This window comes from Salminus brasiliensis, chromosome 3, assembly GCF_030463535.1.
Source record: "Salminus brasiliensis chromosome 3, fSalBra1.hap2, whole genome shotgun sequence".
Classification (NCBI taxonomy): Eukaryota; Metazoa; Chordata; class Actinopteri; order Characiformes; family Bryconidae; genus Salminus; species Salminus brasiliensis.
In genome coordinates this window covers 4,300,181-4,311,331 of record NC_132880.1, presented here as the reverse complement: position 1 = coordinate 4,311,331, position 11,151 = coordinate 4,300,181, and positions in this window count along the sequence as shown.

Here is an 11,151-nt window from a genome sequence, read left to right as displayed (position 1 = left end):
TGCATTTCATCATAACCTCATGAAGGTTGATAATTACCTGCCTCAGACCAGCTCAAGCCTGGAATTCACCAGACTGTGCAGAGCTCTGCACCTCCGGGACTGTGGCACGCAGACGGCCTTTCCTAGGCCACACCTGGCCTTGTGTTCACACAAAAGCCCCCCTAAATACCCCCCCTACCCCAAACGCAGCTGATCAGCCGAGACCTTGGTATCTGCAGAGAGCTTCTTAGTTCTGCACTGCAGCTAAGAGGCTAATGTAATGCTCACTGAGCCCACCAATCAGCACCATGCATTGCACCATGCTCGAAAACCATGTCAGGTGGTCAGGTGAGGCTCTAGGTGTCAGCTCATAGGCTAAGATCTTATCTGACAGCCTTATAGTCTTGGCAGAACATGCCCTAACATACATTATATGGACAGAAGTACTGGGACACCTGCTCATTCATTGTCTCTTTAAGTTTATCCTGCTTCTACATCAACCATTGGCCACAATGGTTGATGTAGAAGTCCCGCCTTCTCAACATCACGATTGGTCTACATGTACCTGCATCTACATCAACCATTGGCCACACTGCCCAAGTTCCGCCTTTTCACCGCCACGATTGGTCTACATGTCCCTGCATCTACATTAACATTCATCAAACTGCTTAAGTCCCGCCTTCTCAACATCACGATTGGTCTACATGTACCTGCATCTACATCAACCATTGGCCACACTGCTTAAGTCACACCATTGGTCTAACTGTACCTGCATCTACATCAACCATTCGTCAAACTGCTTAAGTCCCGCCCTCTCACCGCCACGATTGGTCTACATGTCCCTGCATCTACATTAACATTCATCAAACTGCTTAAGTCCCGCCTTCTCAACATCACGATTGGTCTACATGTACCTGCATCTACATCAACCATTGGCCACACTGCTTAAGTCACACCATTGGTCTAACTGTACCTGCATCTACATCAACCATTCGTCAAACTGCTTAAGTCCCGCCCTCTCACCGCCACGATTGGTCTACATGTACCTGCATCTACATCAACCATTCGTCAAACTGCTTAAGTCCCATCTTCTCCCCGCTACGATTGGTCTAATTGTACCTGCCTCCAAATGAAACCTTTCGTCAAACTGCCCAAGTCCCACCTTCTTACCGCCACAATTGGTCTACATGTACCTACATCTACATCAACCATTGGCCACACTGCCCAAGTCCCGCCTTCTCACCGCTACAATTTGCACAATGCTAATTGCTGGAGTTCAATCCTCCATTACTCCTTTACTACATTAGCCGCATAGCTCCAGATCAAAGCTAAATGAGTAAACTTCAGACACCCAACAGGCCCGGTTCATTCAGCTCCTTTTTGGTGTGAGGAGACGATTGTTTAAACTTAACGTTCCTCAACTCCCAGTCCACAGCTTTTCTCAACCCTCCAAAGCCTTTCTGGGTCTGTGAAACAGAAGCAGCTGCTGGTCATTTAGATCTGCCTGATTGAGGCTTAATAAAAGCCTGTGAATCGGCCTCTGTACGCTCCGCTGTGAAAGAAAATAAAGGCCAGCTCCGCTCCGTGTCCACTGGCCTGACCTGCAGGACTACTGGGGAATTTCTCTCGATAAGAAATCCAGGATAAGGGACACCGAGGAGGCCGAAAATAGCAGCCCATGCTGGCGGAATTGCAGGCACTCGGAGATGACAATCTTCCGGTGTGACGCAGAAGCAATGCCCTGTGTTCGCGTGTGTGTGTGTGTGTGTGTGTGTGTGTGTGTTCCCCCAGACACGTACCTGTGTACCTGTCTAATCAGCTCCTCATACCTGAGGCATGCCTGCTCCCACACCTGATATGTGCCTTTATATAACCGTCCCCTTTGGGCGTGCTCTTCCACAGCTCTTCACCACAGGCAGATCTTTCTTTGCCTGCTCAGTCCAAGCTCGTAAATTCCAAAACCACGACTGCCTACTGCTCTAATGATCTTTCAGGTATTTTCATTAGCGCCACGTCTAATTAACACCACGTTCCACAAAGTAACAAGTAACGGAGGCTTATGCTGCGATGGAGCACCATCCATCCATCGTTCCAGAGAACACTATGCATTCCAGGCAACTGGCATTAGGCTTGCTGCCTGTAGGGTCATGTTTGGTTCATCTGCTCCAGGGGGTCCTATTCTATTGGCAGTACTTCTCCACTTCTCTGCATTTGCACATAAGTGGCAGATTGCACTGATTGAAAGCGGTGTCCGCAAACATTTGGCCACATATGGGCTCCTATCCAAGCCCTTTGGATGCTCTTTAGCCAGAACAGCTTGTGCTGGGCCAGCCCTGTGAAACACATTAACCGTGCTAGTAAATAAGTCTCCCAGTGGCCCTCGGCCTCGTATTTGACCGTAGGGACCAGGCTGAGGTCAGTGGATTTCACAGACGGAAAACAAGCACAGACAACAGACAAGGAAGCTAATGCAGCTAATAAGAGACGATATTAACCAGGTAGCATCGTCTTGATCGCTGCTGCTAATACAAGTTTATATACAAGCTCCTGTAGCTACATTAGCCTGGTAGCTCCTGTAGCTACATTAGCCTGGTAGCTCCTGTAACTACATTAGCCTGGTAGCTCCTGTAGCTACATTAGCCTGGTAGCTCCTGTAACTACATTAGCCTGGTAGCTCCTGTACCTACATTAGCCTGGTAGCTCATGTAGCTACATTAGCCTGGTAGCTCCTGTAACTACATTAGCCTGGTAGCTCCTGTAGCTACATTAGCCTGGTAGCTCCTGTAGCTACATTAGCCTGGTAGCTCCTGTAGCTACATTAGCCTGGTAGCTCCTGTAGCTACATTATCCTGGTAGCTCCTGTAGCTACATTAGCCTGGTAGCTCCTGTAGCTACATTATCCTGGTAGCTCCTGTAACTACATTATCCTGGTAGCTCCTGTAGCTACATTAGCCTGGTAGCTCCTGTAACTACATTAGCCTGGTAGCTCCTGTAACTACATTAGCCTGGTAGCTCCTGTAGCTACATTAGCCTGGTAGCTCCTGTAACTACATTATCCTGGTAGTTCCTGTAGCTACATTATCCTGGTAGCTCATGTAACTACATTAGCCTGGTAGCTCCTGTAGCTACATTATCCTGGTAGCTCCTGTAACTACATTAGCCTGGTAGCTCCTGTAGCTACATTATCCTGGTAGCTCCTGTAGCTACATTATCCTGGTAGCTCCTGTAGCTACATTATCCTAGTAGCTCATGTAACTACATTAGCCTGGTAGCTCCTGTAGCTACATTAGCCTGGTAGCTCCTGTAGCTACATTAGCCTGGTAGCTCATGTAACTACATTAGCCTGGTAGCTCCTGTAGCTACATTAGCCTGGTAGCTCCTGTCCAATGATGGGTTACATTGTGTAATTTTTAAACATTAAAAAGTAAAAAAAATAAAGCAGCAGGATGTCCCTGCGGGCGGAAACGATGGACGAGATAAGCGAGACGTGTGATGCGGAGTCCTCTGGCATGTGTGTGTGTGTGTGTGTGTGTGTGTGTGTGTGTGTGTTCCCCCAGTCACATAGTTGAGCTGTCTACCTGCCTATCTGGCCAGAGCTCACACGTTGCAATACAGAGAGAGAGACATTTACAGACAGAGGACAGACAGACGGAGCGTACGTCTCGGCTGCATGTCCGATCTAGACCCTTATCGGCTCGGCATCTAGAACGCTTAAGTACGTGAAAAGAGGAAAGTGCGGAGTTGGGAGTGTATTCAGAACAGAACAGTGGCCCACAGTCCAAAAGAGGAACACCCTGAAGGTGAACCACATGAAAGAACATCTAAAGTACATCTTCTGCTTCTGAACATCTTAGATGTGATAGTGTTCAGCTGTTAAAACGCTGCGTTTTCTTCATTTATAGACTCTAAACATTACAACGTTACCAGCTGATACGGTCGCTAACAAGCTTCCGTTATGTGTTAGCTTCTTTAGCCTCGTAGTTCCAGTGCAACAGTAAAGGGAACCGCAGACTCCAAACATGCCTTGACTGACTGACTAAACTAATTCGGGTTACACTTTGTCAGAACGATGTATAAATAATAAGCGTGGGACTTTATTTCGGGGGAAATACGCTGAAATATCGTTCAACAGGCCTATTTACCACCCTGTTATATTGCCTCAGAATGAATGAAGGTCGTTCCCCCTTTTTTTCAAGCGATCTCTACTTTTATTGGATGATTTGCATCCCCGAGACAGCCCACCGCCCACAGCAGCTGCAGAGCATAGCCTAGCCTAGCCTAGCCTAGCGTAGCCTAGCATAGCTTAGAACTGTAACAGGAACACATTTCTTTTACCGGCTAGTGTTTGCTGCCCTCTCTGGGTCCTCTCAGTGTTCAGTGAGCGCAGTTTTTGGTTAGCTAGCTAAAGAGAGATGCCAGATAACAGCGTCAGTTCTTGCTTTGGTCATCTCCGGTCAACTTTTTGCTATTACGAAGACTCCAGCGTGCCAGGTAACAGGATCGGCCCTTGCTTTGGTCGCCTGGCGTTAGATTTTAGCCACTGCGAAGGCGCCAGTGTGCCGGATAACAGCATCGGTTCTTGCTTTGGTCGCCTGGCGTTAGATTTTAGCCACTATGAAGGCGCCAGTGTGCCGGATAACTGCAACGGTTCTTGCTTTGGTCGCCTGGCGTTAGATTTTAGCCACTGCGAAGGCGCCAGTGTGCCGGATAACTGCAACGGTTCTTGCTTTGGCCGCCTGGCGTTAGATTTTAGCCACTATGAAGGCGCCAGTGTGCCGGATAACAGCATCGGTTCTTGCTTTGGTCGCCTGGCGTTAGATTTTAGCCACTGCGAAGGCGCCAGTGTGCCGGATAACAGCAACGGTTCTTGCTTTGGTCGCCTGGCGTTAGATTTTAGCCACTATGAAGGCGCCAGTGTGCCGGATAACTGCAACGGTTCTTGCTTTGGTCGCCTGGCGTTAGATTTTAGCCACTATGAAGGCGCCAGTGTGCCGGATAACAGCATCGGTTCTTGCTTTGGTCGCCTGGCGTTAGATTTTAGCCACTGCGAAGGCGCCAGTGTGCCGGATAACAGCAACGGTTCTTGCTTTGGTCGCCTGGCGTTAGATTTTAGCCACTATGAAGGCGCCAGTGTGCCGGATAACTGCAACGGTTCTTGCTTTGGTCGCCTGGCGTTAGATTTTAGCCACTATGAAGGCGCCAGTGTGCCGGATAATAGCATCGGTTCTTGCTTTGGTCGCCTGGCGTTAGATTTTAGCCACTATGAAGGCGCCAGTGTGCCGGATAGCAGCATCGGTTCTTGCTTTGGTCGCCTGGCGTTAGATTTTAGCCACTATGAAGGCGCCAGTGTGCCGGATAATAGCATCGGTTCTTGCTTTGGTCGCCTGGCGTTAGATTTTAGCCACTGCGAAGGCGCCAGTGTGCCGGATAACAGCATCGGTTCTTGCTTTGGTCGCCTGGCGTTAGATTTTAGCCACTATGAAGGCGCCAGTGTGCCGGATAACAGCATCGGTTCTTGCTTTGGTCGCCTGGCGTTAGATTTTAGCCACTACGAAGGCGCCAGTGTGCCGGATAACTGCAACGGTTCTTGCTTTGGTCGCCTGGCGTTAGGTTTTAGCCACTATGAAGGCGCCAGTGTGCCGGATAACTGCATCGGTTCTTGCTTTGGCTGTCTAGCATTAGCTTTTAGCTGCAACAAAAGCTCTAGCTTTACGTATAACAGAATCGATTCCTGCTTTGTTTGCCTAGCTTTAGCTTTTAGCCTTTTTGGCCTCACTTTCATATTTTTCTAAAGTAGCCTTTGCATTTAGCCTCTATCCAGCTAGTGGTCTGGGTGTAGGTAAATTTTGGTGGCATAAATATGGCAGATTTGGAGAGAACTTATCTAGTTAATTTTAGCTCACAGCTGACTAGCTAACGTTACTGTGCAATCTAGCCAATCAACTGGAATAGACTGGCTAGTTAGGCCCGCCCACTGACTTTGATGGATGATGTTGACAGATTGAATTATTTCTTTTGTGCTTCGTGCATAAAACAAATAAATAAATAGTTAAATGATTAATTGCAATATTTAAAGTAAATAATTAATCCAATATTATCAACCCATGTTTAAATTATTATTATTTAAACATATGATATAAAATACTTAAATTTAATGAATAAATTGTCATTTTAACAATTTATTTCCTTTTATTTCCTTTTCCTTTTATATATCATATATAATACTATCACAAAAAGTTTAATTTGGCAACTTTTATTTTGTAATTGAGTACTCCAGCTAATATGGTCTGCGCTGTACTGTGAGAGATTCCCTTCATTCTGTGTTCAGGTGAAAGGTCTTGTCATTGTTGCGCTGCACGTATTCATGAACGTTCATGTCGGAAGCCTTTATTTACCTTATCTGAGAAGGCGACAGGTGCTACATGTGACACAGCAGTGTTGGTGGTGAGGTAATGTGGGACCGTAACAGGCGTCAGGAAGCTTATCTCCACCCAACTGGCGCCAAAAAGGCTTTAGCTTATTTTAGCGTGTCCACATTAAACACTACGCCTCAGAGAGGCCCGCCACTGACTGCGCACGCCTCCGAAACACTGGGTCAAGGTCAGACGAGTTAGCCAGGCTGAGACACCCTGACCTTTGAACATGCAGACAGCACACACACACACACACTTGAAAATCTTGAAGGAGATACGTGCACCTGTACCTGTTAAGTGATAGCACACTTGTATCTAGGTAGGGACAGTAAAGATGACATAACCAATCTTATTTAGCATGTAGAAATGTAATAATAATAATAATAATAATAATAATATTCATATCAGAATATTATGACCTACCTAATAGTATCCAATGTCCAATGACACTAGCAAGATGCCTTAGGTTCTGGGAAACCCCTATCTTAATCTACAGTGTACTGAAGGCGTACCGAGAATAGACTACTTGCACATTCAGTGACTCCCAGCAGCATAACAGTGGAGCCCGACAGGCCATTGATGCCAGAGATGGACGACGACTGGTCCAGAGCAATCGACGCTCCACAGTGGAGCAGCTAACCTCTATAATAACCACCTTTCATCACCTAATACAGTCCAGGCCACAACGTCTCGCTGCCGTCATCTGAGGCTATAGTTAGGTGGTCATAATATGCTGACATGACTGTGTAGTTTACTGTTGCTATCCTCTCTGGGTCCTCTCAGTGTCCAGTCAGTATGGCTACCATTAGCATTCAGCTGCTACGAAGGCTCCACCGCACCTGCTAACAGCATTGGGCTTGGCATTAGCTTTCAGCACTGTTCCTCCAAATCAACCCAGGAGTTCTGGTCCAAATACTGGAACGCAACCTCAGCAGGCTACATCTGGGCCAGTTTTGGGCCAAGACAGAAACACTGTACAAGCTTTTCACACAGCAGTTTGCATTTCAGACCTTAAACACTGCTGCAGCTGGACCAGTTGTGGCCTACTTTTGACCAGAACTGACCCTTACACGCCTTAACTGGGCCGATTTTGGTCCAGAATCGTCTGCTACAGTATGAAGAACCTAAATAATGTGAGAACAATCACCTAATAGTTAGCATAGCGTCGCTGCCATGCTTTTATCTCCACAATAGCAACTTTACAGGAGAGGGGGAAACCTTCTTAACTTTTAATGGAAGTCAATGGAAAAATACTTGTTTCTAAGTCAGTTTGGAGCATTTCTATTGGTCCATTTAACTTGCAATTATAACATCATGTTAAGAACAACTGTCAGATTCACATTACGTCAAAAAGTGAAAAACGGCAAAAATTGAGATTGAAGGTTTCACTAAAACAGCAAGTAGTGTGTAAAAATATAGACTACTATTAGATGTGCCTTGACAGTACACGGCAGCCAATCAGAGCAAAGGTATTTTGCATATACTGTATATTAGGAGATACATAAATTACTGCAATCACTTAAATGCGTACACACACACACATACACACACACACACACACATGCACAGACATACAAAGAGCTCACATGGGACCTTTTCAGGCCTTTTCAGATAAATCGGACAGGTAGGAATGTCAAGGGGAACAACATGTTTGTTTGTTAGTCAGTCACTTTATTGCTTGCAGCTGAATAACAGAGCTTATCTGTGCGCCTTACACAAGGCCGCTCGCTGATAAAGACCCTGTACTCTTTGTGCAGGTCAGTAAATATGTGTGTGCGCACGTGTGTGTCTCAGGGTCATGAAAGATAAACAGCACTGACAAGCAGGCGAGCTAGCAGACGCATCAAACGGCCTGTAGAGGTTGTTGCATTCCTACCAGGAAGGTCCTGAAAGGGTCACTCCCAACACCGCTGTTTTTTTTGCAGGCCTGAGGAGATCAGGTGCTGTATGGGTACGTAGGGACATGCCTTATTAACACATTTGTGGTCATGATAATAACTGCAGTGTGGATTTGAATAGTATTTATTTATGTATTTATGTATTTGTATACATTTTTGAATCAAAGGATCTGCCAAGAGATCTGCTGGCTCTGAATATCAGCCTGTCTGGGTCTTTTGAGTAAAGCATACAATGCAGGACTGAAGTTCATCTAAAGCCAGGGGTGGGCAACATGGGCCAGAGTCCAGTGCAGTTTGTTGATTTCCCTGCTCTAACAGACCTTCTAAACCAGGTGGGTTAAGGAAAAGCACAAAACTATGCAGGAATCCGACCCTCCAGGACCACTCCGGAATTGCCCACCCCTGATCTAAGCCCATTCAGACATATGAGAAATGACCATAGCGCAAGGCCTATTAGTTGAGGCTACCTAATATGGGCTAATGTCGCTAACACCACAGCATTAACACCACCCGCCTAATATTCAGTACGCCCCCCTTGTGCCGCTACAACTTGGACCACACAAGATCTCTGAAGGCGTCCGTCCAGTGTGGTATCTGGCAACGAGACTAACTAACGTTAGCAGTAGATCCTTTGAGGATCCTATGAGTTCCTATGAGTTGTGAGGTGGGGCCTCCATGGATCACGCCAGTTAGACGCCCATGACCCTGCCTGTTGCTGGTTCACCAGTTGTCCTTTCTTGGAGCACTTATGGTAGGAACTGACCACTGCATACCAGGAAACCCCTAAAGAGATGTTCTGACCCAGCTGGCAAGCTATCACAGAGCACTGGTTCTTGTCAGATTTGAACATCTCTACTGTCCAGGGAAGAAGTCTGTATACTAGATTTTGGATAGACAAAGGTCTATGTTTAGGTGGGGGGCAGGGGTGTTGAGAGGCATGAAAGCCGAATTTCGGTCTGAAAAGGTTCACAGGAAAAATAGCACACCATACCACAATATGGGTCTCCTGACACTTTGCCTGTAAGAAGACATGCAGGCCGTCACTACACAGGAAGCAGTGCAGACATCTCCGGTTCTGCCTCAGTAGTTGTTGAGTTGAACAACGTCCATGCCGACTTAGAAGCTTCAGATCCACCAGCAGGATCAAAGCACCTGGTGCAGCTGCATCTGTTCTGCTACCTGCCTCTGCACACACACTTACCTAACCTAAACCCCCCCACCCCCACCACCACCCAACACACCCTATACAGGAAGCGAAAATCAAAACACTGAGAAGAACCAACTCTCTAAGAGCAGAAGGATGAAACACTGGGAGGAATGAAGACTCCAAACAAACCAACCAAGAATCAAAAGGTTAAATTCTTACTGAGCATTAGGAGAACCACTGAGAAGAGCAAGCATTCAAAAGAGGAACATCTCGAAGAGCACAGGGAAGAAAATAGAAAGGTAGAAACCAAGACTCACAAGAAAAGACTCACTAAAAGTAGAAGAACACTGAGAGGAACCAGAATCTTATCAGACAGTGGGAAAAAACTACTTAGAAGAACCAAGACTCAAAATGTAAAACTCTCTGAGAGCATGAGGAAGGAACCACTGAGAAGAACCAAGACCCAAAAAGGAAACTTCCTAAAAGCTTGAGGAAGAACCACTGAGAAGATCAAGTAGTCTTGAAGAACATCTCGGAAGGGCACAGGAAAGAACCACAGATAGAAACCAAGACTCAGAAGAAAAGACACACTAAAAGTAGAAGAACCGCTAAGAGGAACCAGGATCATAAAGAAGAAACTCCCTAAGACAGTGGGGAAGAACTTCTGAGAGGAACCAAGACTCTCTGAAAACAAGAGAAAAGTAAAATTGAGAGAAACCAAGACCCAAAACAGAAACTCCCAAAAAGCTTGAGGAAGAACCACTGAGAAGAACCAGGATCCAAAACAGAAACTCTCTAAAAGCTTGACGAAGAACCACTGAGAGGAACCAAGACTCAAAACGTAAAACTCCTTGAGAGCATGAGGAAGGAACCACTGAGAAGAACCAAGACCCAAAAATTAAACTCCCTAAACGTTTGGGGAAGAACCACTGAGAGGAGCCAAGACTCAAAACGTAAAACTCCTTGAGAGCATGAGGAAGGAACCCCTGAGAAGAACCAAGACCCAAAAATTAAACTCCCTAAACATTTGGGGAAGAACCACTGAGAAGAACCAAGACCCAAAAGGTAAAACTCCCTAAACGTTTGGGGAAGAACCACTGAGAGGAACCAAGACTCAAAACGTAAAACTCCTTGAGAGCATGAGGAAGGAACCCCTGAGAAGATCCAAGACCCAAAAATTAAACTCCCTAAACGTTTGGGGAAGAACCACTGAGAAGAACCAAGACCCAAAAGGTAAAACTCCCTAAACGTTTGGGGAAGAACCCCTGAGAAGAACCAAGACCCAAATGTAAAACTCTCTAAAAGCTTGAGGAAGAACCACTGGCCTTGGGATGATGTAGAGGAAAGATAAGCCAGTGACTGATGTAAGAGTCTGTTAAAGATCAGACCACTAGTCAAAGGTCTAGCAGACTGGATTTGATAAGGTGGTGAAATGGAAACCACAGCCCACTCAGCCATTGTCCAGGGTTTTACTTCTTCTGGCCTTCCTGCTTCTTGCATAGACATGATCAACCGTACCCTTTCTGAACACCCTCTTCGTGGCTACAAACTCACTGCTGTACACTTAGACACAGCCATGCTCTAGCCCTTCTTCAGTGGTCAGTTTATGGCCACGGAGTTGTGTCTCTTGAAGTGACATCCCAGCAACACTGCTGTGTCCGATACACCAGCACCACACACACGACCTTGTCAGTGACACTGGTGTGCTGTTCTC